This window comes from Pseudorca crassidens, chromosome 3 (assembly GCF_039906515.1).
Source record: "Pseudorca crassidens isolate mPseCra1 chromosome 3, mPseCra1.hap1, whole genome shotgun sequence".
In the NCBI taxonomy this organism is placed as follows: domain Eukaryota; kingdom Metazoa; phylum Chordata; class Mammalia; order Artiodactyla; family Delphinidae; genus Pseudorca; species Pseudorca crassidens.
Genome location: NC_090298.1, coordinates 42,335,648 through 42,353,000, shown reverse-complemented (window position 1 = coordinate 42,353,000; position 17,353 = coordinate 42,335,648). Strand labels below are relative to the sequence as shown.

Here is a 17,353-nt window from a genome sequence, read left to right as displayed (position 1 = left end):
AACTCTGGCTCTTTTAGTGTGTGTGGTTTTTTGAGCACCAAAATATCACGCATTTATTGTAAAAATAAAATTAGAAAACAGTAAAGCAGAAAATTCATATTGAAAAAGACTAGAGCATCATCAATAAATTCAGTACCATTGATGTTCACCTGAAGGCGTTCCAATTCCGTTTAGCTTGTGTGTTCAGAAGGCACATTTTAATTTGTGACTTGGGAAGAAGAAGAAAATTATTATCTCCCTGACTTTCCTCTTTTCAGGTCCTGTCTCCTTCTTCACATGCAAATGGAATGTGAATCTTTTCCTAAAATCTGCAGTTTTATGGCCTGTGTCAAACAGGACGTTGGTCAAACTCTCAGCCATTTTATGATGGCTCAGATTCCTCCCCAGCAGCTCCAGAACATTTTGGGAAGTAAAAGAAAGGGTGGGGCAGGTTTTGGAGGCAGTGAAGATGATGAAGACATTTTTTCTGAAATTACTTAACAAGGACATTTATTGAACACATATTATGTGCTTTGACTAGTCCTCTTTAGTCTAGTTGGTGAGAAGAGATATTAACAGAGGAAACAATTTTCATTGTAAAAGGAGCTCAGAGCTGTTCAGCCATGCTCATGTAATCAGATGGCTTCAATTGCTTTTTAGCTTTCTAGATCAGTTTTTCTAATTTCAAGAGTCAGTTCCAGCCCATAACGTGCTAAGGGTCCAGCGGGGAGAGTGCTTTAGGCACCTGATGGTTGAGTCCTCTTTCATACCTTTACCTTAAAGGACTAAATTCTTTCCAGCTCTCTACCACCCTCAGCTGGGGGAGGCAAGAACACCATATCATTTGCGCATAAAACCTATACCCTTTTTTGTTTTGATGGATAAACAAAAATGACCATTTTTTTGTTTTTTTCGCTCTAGCTGTTTTCATATTTAATCATAATTATTTTTCTTATTGAAGTATAGTTGATTTACAGTGTTGCACCAATCTCTGCTGTACAGCAAAGTGACTCAGTTGTACACATATATACATTCTTTTTTATATTCTTTTCCATTATGATTTATCACAGAATATTCAGTATAGTTCCCTGTGCTATACATTAGAATCTTGTTGTTTATCTGTTCTAAATGTAATAGTTTGCATCTACCAACCCCAAACTCCCAGTCCATCCTTCTCCCTCCCCCACTTCCCCTTGGCAACCACAAGTCTTTTCTCTATGCCTATGAGTCTGTTTCTGTCAAAAATGACCATTTTAATCAGTGGCTCTGGATATAGCTTGTGAAAGAAAACTAGATGTTCTCCATTATGCTTAATATCATCCTTTAGCAAAGTAATTGTGGGGAAAACATTTGTTATGTTACAGCTCAAAATACTTTCTTATCCTGGAATAAGTTCATGATTTTCAAACCATACCATATCAACCTACCAAGATAAACATGTAACATCTTGTTTTTCACCATAATATTACATCTGCCTAAAAGGGAAAAAGCTAAACCACAAAAACTTGTGCTGAAAATCTTACATCCTGAAGAATTAAACATACAAATACACAGAGAAGGTGAATCATCAAATTTTAAAATGAAATCTTCTTACAAACGTAGAGAAATTATTGTTCATTTCAAAGAATGTATGAACAAAGCACATACATTGAATTCTCTGAAGCACTAATCTCTTCCTTGTAGAGCACAAGGCTAATTGAGTGATTTTTATTCCAGCACTTGTTTAGATAATATAGAATCATTAAAAAGCAAAGTGTTCTGGTTTTGAGGTTTATGACGCCTGGCCATTTTGCTTTTCCATAAAGCCAGTAATTGCATTTTAGCCATTGTGCTGTTGTGGGTAGACCATCCATCTTCGTCTCTGCCTGCTGCTGCAACACAGATATAGGTTTCCAGGGTCACATTTAGAAAATAATATAATCGATTCTGGGTTATGAATTTTGTCTAATTACCCCCTCTTCTAGATTCTGAAGACAACACGTACATTTTAAGAAATTGCAAACACATTTCCCATAGGACAGAAGCTGATTTATTACAACTTAATGGAGAGTGCAATGGGATCATTAAACTTTGGCCCTTTACTTTTCTGAACAGAGAAGGATAAGTTTCTTTGTGTTAGTGATCACTCCTGCCCCACGTCCCTGCTTTCTTGGGGTCTCTTCAGTGACAAGCTCAATGGCAACTAGACTCAGTAGTCATTTTGAACATTTTCCACTAGGTTTTTGTTTTGGCAGTTTTGTTTTGGCCCTTACGGTTCACTGAATTATGTGCTAGCATATTTTTCCATGTGTAGAAATTAGTGTATTGCACTGTCACTTAGTCACCTATTCATTGTTCAAACAAAATTGGCTGATGTGTCCTAGTCCAATGGCTTTGAATACCCAACGATGTTTCTTTCTCTTAAACTGTTGGCTCTTTCTTTGAAAAAGCAGATAGAACCAAATCCCATTTCAGTGAGTGTGGTTTATCCTTGCTCCTTGTAGTAATTTCCTAAGGCTGCTGTAATAAATGACCACAAACTTGGTGGCTTAAAATAGCAGAAATGTACTATCTCATAGTTCTGGAGGCCAGAAGTTGGAACTCCATTTCACTGGGCTGAAATCAAGGTGTCAGCAGGGCCATGCTCCCTCTGGAGGCTCTAGGGGAGAACTCCTTCTTCCCTCTTCCAGCTTTTGGTAGCTGCCAGCATCTCCTGGTGTGTGGCCCCATCATGCCAATGTCTGCCTCCATGGTCACGTCGCCTTCTCCTTTTCTGTCTGTATCGTGTATCTCTCTGCCTCCCTCTTGTAAGGATGTATGTGATTGCAGTCAGGGCCCCCCTGGATAATCCAGGACACTCTTCCAATCTTAGGAACCAATCTTAACTTAATCACATCTGCAAAGTCTTTGGCATGTAAGGTAACATTCACAGGTTCAAGGGATTCAGACCTGATATCTTTGGTGGACATTTTTAGCCTACTACATTTATATATAACAAAAGCATGGTGTCCCATACTCTTTTATAATGAATCACCTCTTACATGATCTCACTTGGTAGTTTTTAAAGAGCTCCATGCTTGTAATGGTATAAGGCCTATGAGAATCTATATCTACTTTCATATAAATGTGAATTTGGACCTCTCTGCCAGGTAGGGCTGTAGATGGATATATTGCTAGGCTCCTTGAAAAGCTTTTTGTTCTAATATTTTTATGCAGAGACTGACCCAGTATGGAGGGGCATGGATAATTATTTGGACCTGGTTTTCAATTGCCCATTTCTAGCTGGAGATTTCCGGATATCATCATTTAGGAACTTAAGTTTCCTAAAATGCCTCTCCTATCCATTTTCACTAAGGGGAATTATTCCTGGGACTTACCCCAGTCCCATTTTGTTTAGCCTGATACCTGGGCACCCTCTAACCCGTGGCACGCTGGACTGCCCCGGACTTCTAACCTCTTCTGGGAACCTTGAACTCTCCAGGCCCGGCTGCTCTCTGCAACCATGGTGGTCCCAGTCCTGGTGGAAACAAGAAAGGGCACATAGAAAGGAGTCATTTCTCTGAGCTCATCGTTCAGGAGCACAGGAGCTTGTTGTTTTCCAAATCTTAGCCTTTAGGACTTTTCGGTTAACCTACACGGAACCTCAGAGACTTTATCTTTTTGAACTGTTTGGCTTTCTGTAGTCTCCTTTCCCCATGATTATCTGCCCAAGATAGAGATTTTTTGGCCAGCTCTCTTTCCCTTGCTCCTTCTGGCCAATTATTGTCCTGCTAGAGACTTGGCCCTTTGGCAAAGCCATCACGTTGTGGAGAATCAAGCGAGTGGACTGCGTGTCCCTCCTTCTCCCTCCCTTTTCACCCAGTTGACCCTAGGATAATTTGGTTACTCTCTTCTCCAGTGGGAATTTCAAAACTGTGATTGACTTTTAGGCCCTGCTCTGGGATAGATCAGTGTAAAGGACTCATGTTCTGGTTTTCTTATCAGGATTATGGGGGGCTATATTTAGAAAGACCCCTGGAATGAAGATATAATCCAGAGCTTTCTAGCCCTGCGTTTTGGCCAAGCTTGACAATTTTATTCTCCAACACTCAGTTCTGACCACATGTACTTTTAGACAGGAATTGTCCTTAGCCTGGAGCCAGGTGGAAACTCCTTTCCCCTCATTCCTACCCTCTTTCCCTCAATGTCCTATGAGAACGTCTACCTGATCTACAATGGCAGTTGTGAAGAACTGGAATACAACCTTCCCTTACTTGCCATTTGTAATAGATACTATATGTGGAGCTATTTCTTTGAATCCTTAAACGCTCTGGCCAATAGTGACTGTGTCCTAGACAGGCCAGACTACAATAGCTTTTGTCTGCCCTAGTCATACCTACCAACTGACTTTCCCCATTACTAGACTCCGTGGGGTTGGAGAGCATGTCTTGTGAATTTCTGGTTGACCACAGTCTCACTGAGACTGAACTCTGGAGTCACACAGGACTAGACTAAAAACTGGGTTCTTGCACCTATTGGCTAGAGTGAATTATTTAAATTTTCTGAGCCTCAGGTTTTTAAAAAATATGTCAATGGACACAACAATTCTTGCCTAAAACAAAATTAAATAAAACGAGTTACATAATGTGCCTAGCAGAGCACAATTAAAGTTAGGTATTGTCAGTGTGTTTTTGTTAAACAAATGGGTAAGAAATGTCTTGGATTGCCTTATTTCTACTGCTTCAGGATGTAAATGTATACTTTATAATTAAATTTTGTAAAGTACTTTTCAAGTAGTTTATTTATTCATTAAACAAATATTTATTGAAATGCCAAATGTAGAATGGTGAACTAAATCATTTACAAAGCAACTGTAAGTAAGCTTCTGAACTATGTGCCAGGATTCCAGCCTACAAATTCCTTTGTTTTATGGGAAAATATTTATTTTATTAGGCATATTTTAGAACTTTCTGATTGCTTAATATTCTCATGCCATGATTCACTATAAAAATGAGTATAGCTTTCCAACTGTAAGGAATTGTTTAGTGAGGACTTAGATCCTTTCTTGAAAGACCTAGAAATGCCCAAGGCCTGCCATTTTGAACATTGATATGGCAACAGACCAATTAGGTCAAATGCATATCTACAAGTGAGATATTATTCTATATTTTAGTGCATAAATGGAGGCTCAGTGAGATTAAATGACTTGCATAAAAGCCACAAAGCTGACAGTTGGTAGCATTTGTATTTGACGTTACGTCTGATCAATCCAAGGTTCAAATTCTACTACACTCCTACACTTAGATTTTTATATTAATGAATGTCCTTTTCCTTCTTGGAGGAAGAACGGTAGTAATTCAAGCAGTTGGAGCCAAAATGGCCCCAGTAATGTGCGCTAAAGAAAGAGCTCTTATCTACAAGCCTGAAGATCTGGGTTCTGGTCCCATCTCTGCTCCCAACTAACCCTGCCATTGAGTGGAGGGAGAGGAATTGAAACCGAGAAGGACCCTTGGGGCCCCTGGGCACGGAAGCCTTTTTTGTCCCCTGTTTCTTGTAGGCAAGACTCCAGCCTCCATGACCTTCCCTGAGTTCCAAAGGACAGATTTGAACAGTTGCTAATCAGGGGAGAAGCAGCCAAGAAACCACCTGAGGCGAGATTAAAGGGACCAGAGAAGCGCATCCAGATTAGGAGAAGAGACCACCGGAGACAAGATTAAGGCATCACAGGCCCTGCACACACCCTAATCCTGTCAGCAACCCCACCCTTGAACTATTGCTATAAAACTCTTCATCAAATCCTCCCCGGTTAGGACACATAGTTTTCGAGGGCAGGAGCCCTCTGGGGCCCCCTTTGCCTGGCAAAGCAGTAAAGCTATTCTTTTCTGCTTCACCCAAAACTCTTGTCTCTGAGATTCATTTCGGCACCAGTGCAGAGAGGCTGAGCTTTCAGCATCGGAATTACCTGGAATCCCAACTTCTCTGAGCATCTCAGTAGCCTCTCAGCTGTAAACTTTGACCCGTCACACAAAAGTCAATAGGGTCCCTGGCCATCTCTTTAGCCTCAGACAAATGTTTTTCTTTGTGGTTCTATAGGAATCAAGGGACGATCCAAGGGATGTTATCATATTATCCCTTCTAGTAAAAGCACTACTCAGAGAAGGTCTAGGACTTGGAACCACATATCCACCCATTCATAAGTCAGGTAGGAATACAGCCTCATTAAAGCCCTAGAGAAATGGACCAAGCTGGAGGTGGTGAAGGGTGGACCATGTTGGGATAGGCAATAACCACTTCTTGATTTCATAGTGCCCAAGGCATTTCCTTCTCCCATTCTGCATGTACTGAGTCATCAAAGAAAAGGGACTATTGGTCTATTCTTGAAGTTGGTATAGTAAAGCACCATGGGATTTACTTTTTAAAATTATTATTTTAACTTTTTATTTTGAAATAATTTCAGACTCAGAACAGTCGCAAAAGAATACAAAAAATTATCTTATACTATTCATCCATATTCACCAAATTTTAGCATTTACTGCCTTTTATCTAACTTAGCTTTATCATTCTCCCTACACACACACACACAACTTGAAATTTTGAGAGCCAGTTGCAAACATGATGCCCCCTTACTACTGTATTTAGTAATATATTTATATTTATTTACCTCTATATTTAGTACATTCATATTTAGCTCTGTATCGTTCCTAAAAACAAGGGGCCATTCTGCTATATATCCACAGTATAATTTTCAGCAGCATGAAATTAACACTGATACAGTGCTATTTTATAATCTATAGACCTTAGTCAAATTTCACAAGTTGTTTCAGTGAATGTCCTCTATAGCAAAGGAAAAACCCATAGCATAAAACAGAGCATTTAGTTCTCAAGAGTCTTTTGTCTCCTTTAATCTGGATCCATTCCGCAGTCGTGTTGACTTTTCTGACCTTACCATTTACTGAAGAGAACAGGCCAGTTATTTGTAGGAAGTCTCTCAGTTTGTTTTTTTTTTTTTTTTTCCGGACGCGCAGGCTCAGTGGCCATGGCTCACAGGCCCAGCCGCTCCGTGGCATGTGGGATCCTCCCGGACCGGGGCACGAACCCGTGTCCCCTGCATCGGCAGGCAGACTCTCAACCACTGCGCCACCAGGGAAGCCCTCTCAGTTTGGTTTTATCTGATGTTTCCTCATAATTCAGGTTATGCATTTGGGGCGGGAAAGCCCTGAGAGAGGCTGGGTTCTTCCCAGAGCTTCCTGTCAGGAGGCACTGGTGCTCTCTTTGCCCTGTCACTGACGGTGATTTCTTTCATCAGTTGGTCAAGTGCTGTCCTTTAGGTTTCTCCACCGTGAAGGTTGTATTTTCCCCTTTGAATTCTATAAGTATCTGTGAGGAGACACTTTAGAACTATCTAAACGTCCTGTTTCTCATCACAATTTAGCTCGCTAGTTTTAGCAGCCATTTTAGGATTCTTGCCTGAGGCATTTATTACTACTTGGTTGCCAAGTGGTGATTTTTCTAGTTTTCTGTTTTTCCTTCTACATTGGAATTCTGCACCATTGAATTGCTAATGACATTCCAGAAAGACTCTGTAAAAGAGAAAATATCTGAGCTAATCTAAATCCATAGGAAATAAAAACACCCCTCTCCCCTCTCCTTAATCCCAGAGCCCAGGTATTCTGCTAAGTGGCTTATCTGTCTATATTTAACACAGTGGAAATACGCAGAGCTGTTGGAAGTTGTTCCTAAGGCTGCTTTCTATTTAAGGTAACAAATAATTCCTAATCTTCTCTGAGAACCTTCTCTCCTCAGGTTGACCCTATACTTTTTTCTCATAAAGTCTTGGTCTTATTATTTTCCCTTTCCTGGCCCTCTCCCAGTAGACACACACACACACACACACACACACACACACACACACACACACACACACACACACACACACACACACACACACACACACACACACACCATAAAACCTGACTCTTAAAGCTGGTGAAGTTAAATCTGTTTTCTAAACATTAGAGACTCTACTCACCTCAAACCTCTTTCAGGGCATGATGACTGGCAAGTTGACATTCCAAAGGCGCCCTTACTCCCTTTGACTTCTAGCTCAGCACTTTCAATTACCTGCTATCTGGTCTTAAATCTCAGACACTCAAGGTGAATCTAATTCATTTCTCTCTCACACTCTCCCATGTGAAATAAGTCACTTTGTTTTCCACAATTCCTCACTCTTAAAATGACTTTTCAAAAACAGAACCTAAAACAGACCTCTCCTCCACTAGGCTCCTGAAATACAAAACTATGTTTAAGACTCTTCCCCAGTTACTTCCTTCAGAAGATTTCTGACCTTCATCACCACTCTTCCCATCTATGAGAACCATTCTTTCCCTGGGACAATCATTCTCCTTACAGTAGATATCAGAAGACGTTAGATTATTCTAATAACTTGTTATATTTTTTTAGGGAAGCTGATTTTCACTTAACACCAAAGGAGCAATGAGCACGAATGACCTGCATCCAAGAAAACCTTCCCTCCTGGTTAATAGATGTTGTTACTTTTAATATTAAGAAACTGGATCTCTTTTACCATATATTATGACTCCTAAGCATAATGGGAACCTTTAAGGAACCATCCTCTGGTCTGAAATCCATGGCACAGTCACCCGCTTCTAGGAGGAGGAATATATTTATGATTGATCTTTTGTCATAAATCTTAAGCTAGGAATAGAAATGGTAGATCTACTAAATAAAACTGACCTTATTCCCCAGGAGCTTCTGGGGAATTAAGTTACTAGTTAGTACCGGAAATTACTATCTTTGGAGAAACTCCAATTTCTCACGAGTAACCTTGCTTTTTCTATTAGGAAATATTGAGAGATGATATATTCTTCTCTCCACTTAAAATCCTCAAGTGACAGCACTTCCTTGCTTTATCCTTGAATAGGATAAGAAACAAAAAATCTCCTCAACAACAGTTTTGGCCACTCTGGGAACATAGATCTTTTCAGATCTTTTCTTCCGTGAAACTCACTAGTCAAAAGCCTTTCTGGTTCTAGGTACATCCACTGTAACAAGCAGAGAGTCAGAGCAATGCATCACCAAACCTCTGTTAATTAATACAGTACAGTCATCGCTACATATCTGCAGGGGATTGGCTCCAGGACAACCGCCCCCTCCTCCCCCACCGCCATGGGTACCAATATCCGAGGATGCTGAAGTCCCATATGTAAACTGGAATAGTATTTGCATATAACCTACACACATCCTTCTGTATACTTTAAATCATTTCTAGATTACTTACAACACCTAATACAATATAAACGGTATGTAAGTCCTTGCCAGCATGTGGCAAATTCCAGTTTTGCTTTTTGGAACTTTATGGAATTTTTCCAAATATTTTTGATCCGTGGTTGGTTGACTCTGTGGATATGGAACCTGTGGATATGAAGGGCCATATTTCCGATACTGGCTGATGAAACAAACTCAACTTCTCTCTAAATTATGTGATAATTTATCCTCGGCACGTTTGACGTGGACACTCAAGTATTTCGGCAGAACCTACCTGTAAGTTCAGATATTATAACAGATAGCAGGTCAGAAAAAGATGTGACCTATAGGAATTAAGGGTCGAATATTTTCTCTCTAGCCTTCCCTTCTGTGGTTGCAGTTTTAGAACATTCAATCACTGCTGTTGAGGGAAGGGCTGCCCACATGGTATCTGGACAACACAACACTGGGTAGAACCCATCTCCATCTGATGAGATAAAAAGGACACTGATAGGCCACAGGCATTAGGGACTTGGATTACATCTTGAAAAATATCTTAAGCCAGGTGGGGCAGTTTGAAAATCAATGAAAATAATACTTGCAATGGAATGAAATACATCATATATTAAAATTCATGAGTTGATGATTCTTAAGCAACGAGAACAATGTTTGGAGGTTGGAGCCAGGGGACTCATCTTCTGAAAAATGATATATAAAGGGAAAGAATCAAACACTTAATCCTGTCTTTCCTGCATGTACTGTGCAACCAAATAGCTGATAAGAGAAAGTTCTTTATAAATAGAAGAATTACAGATAAGAATGAAGAAGGAATGATAAGATAAATAATATCAGTGTTTTGCCACTGCAAAAATAATGAGTTTAGGCAATTGTATCAATGAGTATGTAAAACTGTTAGTTGATAGGCTTACGGGGAACTTTAAGATAGTTGGATCAATTTGGCAGCACTTGAAGCCACTTATCAATCTTAACACATCCTAAAAAGCAGCAGCCCAGCAGTATTTTGCCTTGCGATGCAATGCAAGAGGAAACATACAATACAACGTGTAAAACATTCTTACCAAAAAATGGAACCTGATTCTTATTAAGCCTCTAGATTTAACCGGTAGTATATAGGAAATATAGGGACCAGAGGAACATGCCAAACAACACCATATGGATGCAATCAGCAAAATCCAGAATGTAGGAAACTCAAAAGACAAACAACCCAAGTTCTTCAGCAAATAAATTACAAGAAAAAAAATTAGAGAAAGGGAACCTATAGATGAAAAGAAACCAATGAGAAGTACCAAACAAATGTGAGGTGTGGATTTAGGATCCTGACTCAAAGCAACTATGTTAAAAAAAAAAAAAAAAAAAAGACATGTACTAGACCACCAGAGATATTTGAACACTACACTAACTGAATATTTGAAGAAAGTCATCTTTTACTAATCCTAGAGCATTTACAGATGAAATGACATGATGTCTGTGATTTGCTTCAAAATAATCTCGCGGGCAGAAACGTGGGTAGGAGTACATGTGAAGCAAGATTGGTTGGGAGCTGGTAGTTATGATGCTGACATGGAAGTGAAGGTTCATTATAAACTTTTTATAATATATATACCTTAGGCATTAGTCATCTCAGAACCAATGTACTTTTCTTTCTCTGATAAGTAGATCATTTTGGTAATAGAATCACTTAGGTTTGACCAATAAGTTAGCACACTTTTAATGTTCCTGAGTTTGCATGGAAATGTGCAGTAGTTTGAGGAGGGGTAGAGTAAACCCTGAAAAGGCATGTATCTCCTCCAATTAGGATATACGTTAATTCTCGTATTATCCCTCAAACCAGGGGCTGATTTTTCTTACTATCTGGCCAGGTCAGTGAGCAGCTGGTATTATACCAGCATGTAGACCGGGAGAATACAGGCTGGACTGCAGAAGACTCTTTCATGTTCACAGTGTCCTCCCCACCCGCAGCTCTAGGCCCTGAGGAGTTTCCTATAACTATTTCATATGAAATTAATGAACCTGGTCGGCAGAGTCGTCTGCTCCCAAATACAGGTAATTCCACCATGATATAGTCAGTACCTTATCTCTAATTATTAAAGTAGGGACAATTTGGAAATACATCTTTTCCTTTTTAATTGTCAATGCCAATGTATCCACCTTTGAAATAAAACTTATATGGCTATAAAAATTTGTTATTTCTTTATGTGTGCTCTTTCTCTGGGCCTCTGCTCTCTCCTCTCATATGCCTCAATAGTTGTAGTGGGGAAGGATGGCAAATTAGCCTTACAAAATTCTTATTTGTACCTCCAAATGGGGACTTCACCATGCCCACGACTGAAAACTGTTGATGGAAAATGAAAATAACAAATAGGGCAAGTTCTTAAAAGGAAAGGGGTATTGAAAGCTGCACCTGTTTCCATGGCAAGAGAAAGTGCGGTAGTAGGTAAGTTAGGAGATGAACACGTTATAAGTGAATCTCAAGGTTTTAAAACTCTCTTACGTGAAATGTTGACTTAACAGTGTGGGCGTGTGTATTTAAAATTTACTTTTTTCGTATGCTTTGGGTAGCAGTGCTAATTCAGATACCAAGGTGTTGTGAATTATCCACTAGGACAGGCAAATCTGAGGGAGAAAAAGTCTTACAGCTGTCATTTGAAAATTCTAATGAGATGTCACTTTGGTCTTTACGTTTGTTTTTAACAGGAGCTGTTGTCAAGGAAGGAGACAAAGTTCTCATCGGCCAATCTAAGTCAGATGCTTCCAACCTCTTACTTAAATTGCCCAAACCTCAGTGTTCTTCATATGAAACTTGGTTCCAAGTTACATCTCTTCCTCACCATGGAACTATTATGGTTGGAGAGAGGAATATTACCAAAAGCAAACCCAGTTTCTCTCAGTATGTAATTAATAAACTTGGAATCACATACCTTCACGATGACTCTGAATCACTAGCTGACAATTTTACCTTCGCCGTTTGGCCCAACCAAAAGAGCAAGTCCACCACTAAGCCAGAGGCTGACTTTCTTGAAGAGATGTTTCATATCACCATCACTCCTATAAATGACAAGGCACAAGAATTAAGGACAAAGGGCTTTGGTTGAAAGTTCTGCAGGGCAATAGGTTGGTTTTAGGACCTGAAAACCTAAAAGTGGAAGATCCAGACAGTCCTCCAGAGGAGATCAGATATATGATCATCCGTAAACCTAATAATGGCTTTTTGGCAATGGCTCACCGTCCACACATACCTGTTCAGCATTTCACACAAGCCCACACTGATAACTCTCAGGTGTGGTTCATACGAGATGGAAGCCCATTCTCCGGAGTTTTACTTCAGTGTGACCGATTCCCAACACCGCCCACTCTACAAGCTCTTCCACCTGGATGTCATCCCCATCTCCATCACCCTCGTGAACCTCACTGACCTACTTCTCCCACAAGGCCAGACAACCGTTCCCATCACCAGTGCTCACCTGTCAGCAGTGACCAATGGGAGGAGCCCCCAAATCACGTACAAGATAACACGGCCCCTCCAACATGGGTATCTGCTCGTCGAAAACCAGGTGGTCATCAGCTTTGGACAGGAGGATCTGAATTCAGGAAAGCTCTCTTACCACATGACATACCTCACTGCCTCAGAGGACCAGCTACGGTTCTCGCTGTTTACATCAGGACAAACACTGCGCAGCAGGGTGCAGCCTTTACTGCGGGTTATGTCAGATCTGACAATTGCCAACAGAGTGGCCCATCAGCTGAGAAGAAAGGACCTTGATGCTACTGATCTTGCTAACAGGACTAACAGTGATCCCAAATCTGAAGTGACAGAACTCCCCGTCCATGGCAGACTTGTACGAAGAGTGGCCCGGGGCACCGCAATGGAAGACACGACTGTTCACTCAGAAGGATGTTGACCAAGGACTGTTGTTGCTCGAGCCACACACCAGTCTAACCGGCACGGATAGGCTGAATGACTCCTTCACGTTCCTGCTCAGGGCAGCCCACATACAGCCAGTGACAGGTTGTCTCCCCTTCACCATAGTGCCGCCTGACCCCTTTCTTTTGCAGACCTTTACCCCTGATGTTTCTTTACTAGTCACTGCAGATAAACGTGTGACTTCAGGTGTCTCTCAGGAAAAGCTTGTGGTGTCCTCAGGACCTACAGCACAGACGGGAACTCTGGGGAAGCTGACCCAGACCAGATGGCAGGAAGCAGATCCCTGGGGACGACACAGCGGTGAAGAGCCCACTCTGGATGTCAAGGCCTCTCCCACCAGAGTCATTTGGCCACTGGATGCCACCAAAGCCAGCCCTGGGCACCCACCCAGCCCAGGGAGGGCAGCCTTCTTCTGATAATCATACCATTTGAACCCACACCCCCAGGTCCTAAGCCGGAAAGGAGCATAGCTGTTCCCACTGTCAAAGTGATGGTTCTTCTAAAAAGCTCCAACAGTCCTCCGGTCAGTCTTTTCAGGGCCCAACAATGTGAGCACATGGAAAAAATCTCCAGTCATTGAGCCAGTGGAAAAATGTGCTCCTTGGGAGACGTGTGTGAATCTGGATCCTGACATGGTCAAGTTCTGCCGCAAACCAACCCAACATTGAAGCACAACCAGTACTGCGTGTAGACTGAGGGTGCTTGTTCCTTACTGACCACCTGCTGTGTGTCAGATACTGGGATACAAAGACAAAGAAATGCTGGTTGGATCAACTGAGAAAAGCCCAGCCCTGCCACCCCTTGGTGTTCTGTTGTAGCTCCATGGTTAGGTGTTGGCAGGTGTTTACTGTAACTTTTATACAACACTCATGTTGTGGGCTGTCCACAATGAGCTTTGTGTACCCTCTTCTGGACCTGATGCTCTGAGTGTACGTAAGATTTTGCCACTATTTAAACCCTTTACCAAGGTGTGACAGAACATGCTGGCCCGACTGCAGATTAACATGGGAGCTAGAGTTAGTGGAGGAAGGCTTTGACTGTTTTTCACTGAGGATTCACTCGGAGTGATTCAACGAGGAAGTACAAGAGCTGCTTCTGCAAGTAGGAGAGGTAATGTGTCATATCAGTGAGTTTGTTTCTGGTGTTCTTCTGTAACGACTTTTCCCCCTTGGAGTCTCTAGCTTTGATTTCTTAATGCAAGAAATGCCTTGGTGCTCCAGATAGTACGATAGTCTGGCCCCCTTTGCAAGTATTCATTGAATACATTGAGTTTCATCAAGAGGCTGTGTCTATTCTGATTTGTAACGTCAAGCCTATAGTACAAATATTATTTGAAGCCCTAAAGAATAGGTTTAATGCTATTGTGATACCTCAATTTGGCTTCACTTTACAATGAACTGAAATAATGGCAAATTTGTATTTGACTTGTCTAGTTGAGCCTACCATTGGCCGACTCAGCTTCAGTTTCTGTAATTGTAAAATGGTGACATCAGTACTTCTATTAGTTAGGCATGCTTTGGGTAGCAAATCACAAGACATCTGCCACGAGTGGGGTTTAGGTTGCAGATTGGCAAACTTGCTCTGTGCAGGACCATATAGTAAAAATATTTTAGGTTTTGTGGGACACATATGGTTACTTTTTAAAAATTTTTTAACAACCTTTTAAAAATGTAAAAACAATTCTTATTTCCTGAATGTGACCCACAGACTATAGTTTGCCAATCATCGGTTTAGCTAAGTAATAAAAGTGTTCAATTATTTCTACAAACAAGCAGCCTGAGGTGGACATTCCAAGGCTGGTTCAACAGTTCAAAGATGTTGTTGAGAACTGAAGCCGTTTTGTTCTTTCTGCCCTACCTCCCTCAAGCTATTGGCATTTCATCCTTTTGTTTAGCTCCTTGTGATTGTGAGATGACTGCAGAAGCTCCAAGAAATACAGTCCCACTCAAAGGCAGAAATCCTAGTGGGGGAAAAGGAGAGGCTTTTTCTTAGACAGGATCTTATTTATTATTATTTATTAATATTTTTTAAAGTCTTGAGGCCTTCCCAAATATTTCCCCCACTTTTTCATCTCATTGTCTAGAACTGAGCAACATGATTCCCATCCTTTGACCAACCATTGGCAAAGGGAAATGGGATTCACGTGACTGACATCTCTTCTGGGGCTGGGAGAGGATTCTGCCAGGTCAGAGATCAATGAATCAGCCCACCATGTAATTAGGGAAGGCTGGGAAATGGCAATTACATAGGCAACGTGTAGGATCTACTCTTCAAATATTGAAATACTTGGGAAATTATTTAATCTTTCAAATTGGCATCTACTTTAATATCTCCTTTTCATATTTTAATGATTTTCTTAAAGCCAGTGTTTCTAGCGTGGGGGGAAGAACTTCCCCCTAAGGGGCATTTGGCAACGTCAGGAGACATTTTTGGATTTCACAGCTGGTGCTGCTGGCATCTAATGAGGACAGGTCAAGGATGCTGCTAAATATCTGTACAAGACAGCCCCCATGGCAAAGAATTACCTGGCCCAAAATGTCAATAATGCTAAGGTTGAGAAACTCTCGTTAAAGCCATGATGTAGAGTTTTCTTGTATACCCAGTGAAGGATTAATAAACCCATTACCACGTCTAGGCAAAAAATTGTATTCGAAAAACAGAATGGAAGGGTGAACATTCCGTAGTATGTTTGAAATTGTTATTGGCTAATGGTAAACATGAACATTTTTTAGAGAATGTATTAAAAATCAAACAAAGCTTGAACAGACTCATTTCTTTATATTCCTTGCCTAAGGAAAAATATTTGCCTTGTGTTAACAGGTGGAGCACATCAGGAGAAAAAGAAAAAAAGGGGAGTAAGATATTTACAAAGGTAAAGATGAGGTCAAAGTGTCCCCAAAATTCTGATGCCCCTGATGTGTTCCACATGGAAAAGGGTTTTTTTTCACCTTCTCCCTTTCTGCTCTTCTAGGTTGCTTTTCTCTCCCAACCCAATTTTAACTGTTCTTTGTGGAAACAGATTTCACAGTCTACAGAATAAATGGAAGCATAGCCTATGTGGGCCTAGAGACAACTACCCTTGTCTTAGATCCTCGGATGTAATGCCACAGACAACTGTTGCCACCATCCCTGGCCATGGACAACTGTTGCTGAAGAAGACTTCTCTACTCCTGTTCCAAAAGTGATTCCCTCCTGCATTTCTGGATTCCTCAATTTTATGTACCCCCCTCAAGTGTTTTTTTTGTATTTGATCCCTTTGGAAAGGAGGAGGAATGAGAGTCTTAACCCAATGTTGGCTTGATCACTGTGCAACTCAGAATTGTTCTTAGGCCTGTGCTAAGCAGTTGGGCACTCAGAAGAAGCAGAATGGCGGTGCTTGAGCTTATACACAGAGAGAGAAGGCTGAGGAGCATCTTTGCATCTGGTAAGTGGGCCTTTGCTCTCCCTTGACTGGGCAAGGAGAATACCTGTTCTTTGCAGAAGAGCCAGACATACTTGTCTCTGTGACCATGTTGGCTTCTTCCTTGCTTCAGCCATAAAATCTCTGGAGCTAGGACTACCAGCCTGGCCAAACAAAAAAGTCTGATTTCCTTCCTCTTTTTCCTGTTAAATCTGCAACTCCAGGCCAATAAATTTGGTGTCCATATTGGAATGAGACACACACAAGTGCTTTAAAATGATAATTCACATTGTTTATGAGTGTGCCTGCTACAGCAAGAACATCAGTGTGAGACCCAGATGCCAAGAATCACTCATTAATCATGTAATTCATATGCAGCTTGGGCAGATTTCTTCCAGAGGATCTGGGATAGTCTACCGGTTCGCATATGCGTTCAATTTAAAAAGCAACAATGCCTATCATTTGGTGCTGGCTCAAATAAAACATGAAATAAAACATTTTGGCAAAGGCTTGTTTAGTGTTGGAAATTGAAAATCAGTCCGAAATGGTTTCTCCCATATGTAGAGCTGTAACTGCATAGTCTCAATTCTGAATTCATAATGAATTCAGTGCTTCTTAACAAATGACCGGTGATTTAATAAGTGGATACTAAGGGGTACTATCAGAAGAGTAGCTGATTTTGCCTAAGAGAAGGTATACTTTGGGGTGGGCTCGGAGTGGAGGGTCTAATGTTTTTCCATATCTGGAGGCTTTGGCAGATTCTAACCTTTCAGAGATCCTACTCAGACACTTGGGGGTGCTTCCTTAGA

At 41.0% G+C, this 17,353-nt stretch overlaps 1 long non-coding RNA gene across 1 annotated transcript in view; it reads left to right on the top strand.

The window, feature by feature from the left end:
• The window catches only part of LOC137220679 (uncharacterized), a 29,084-nt gene extending 12,073 nt beyond the window's left edge, over positions 1–17,011 (top strand). Inside the window, exons 2-3 of the long non-coding RNA XR_010941741.1 lie at positions 11,917–14,254; positions 15,965–17,011. This is a non-coding gene — a long non-coding RNA (uncharacterized lncRNA). The remainder of the gene's footprint in view (positions 1–11,916; positions 14,255–15,964) is intronic.
• Positions 17,012–17,353: the final 342 nt, after the last annotated feature.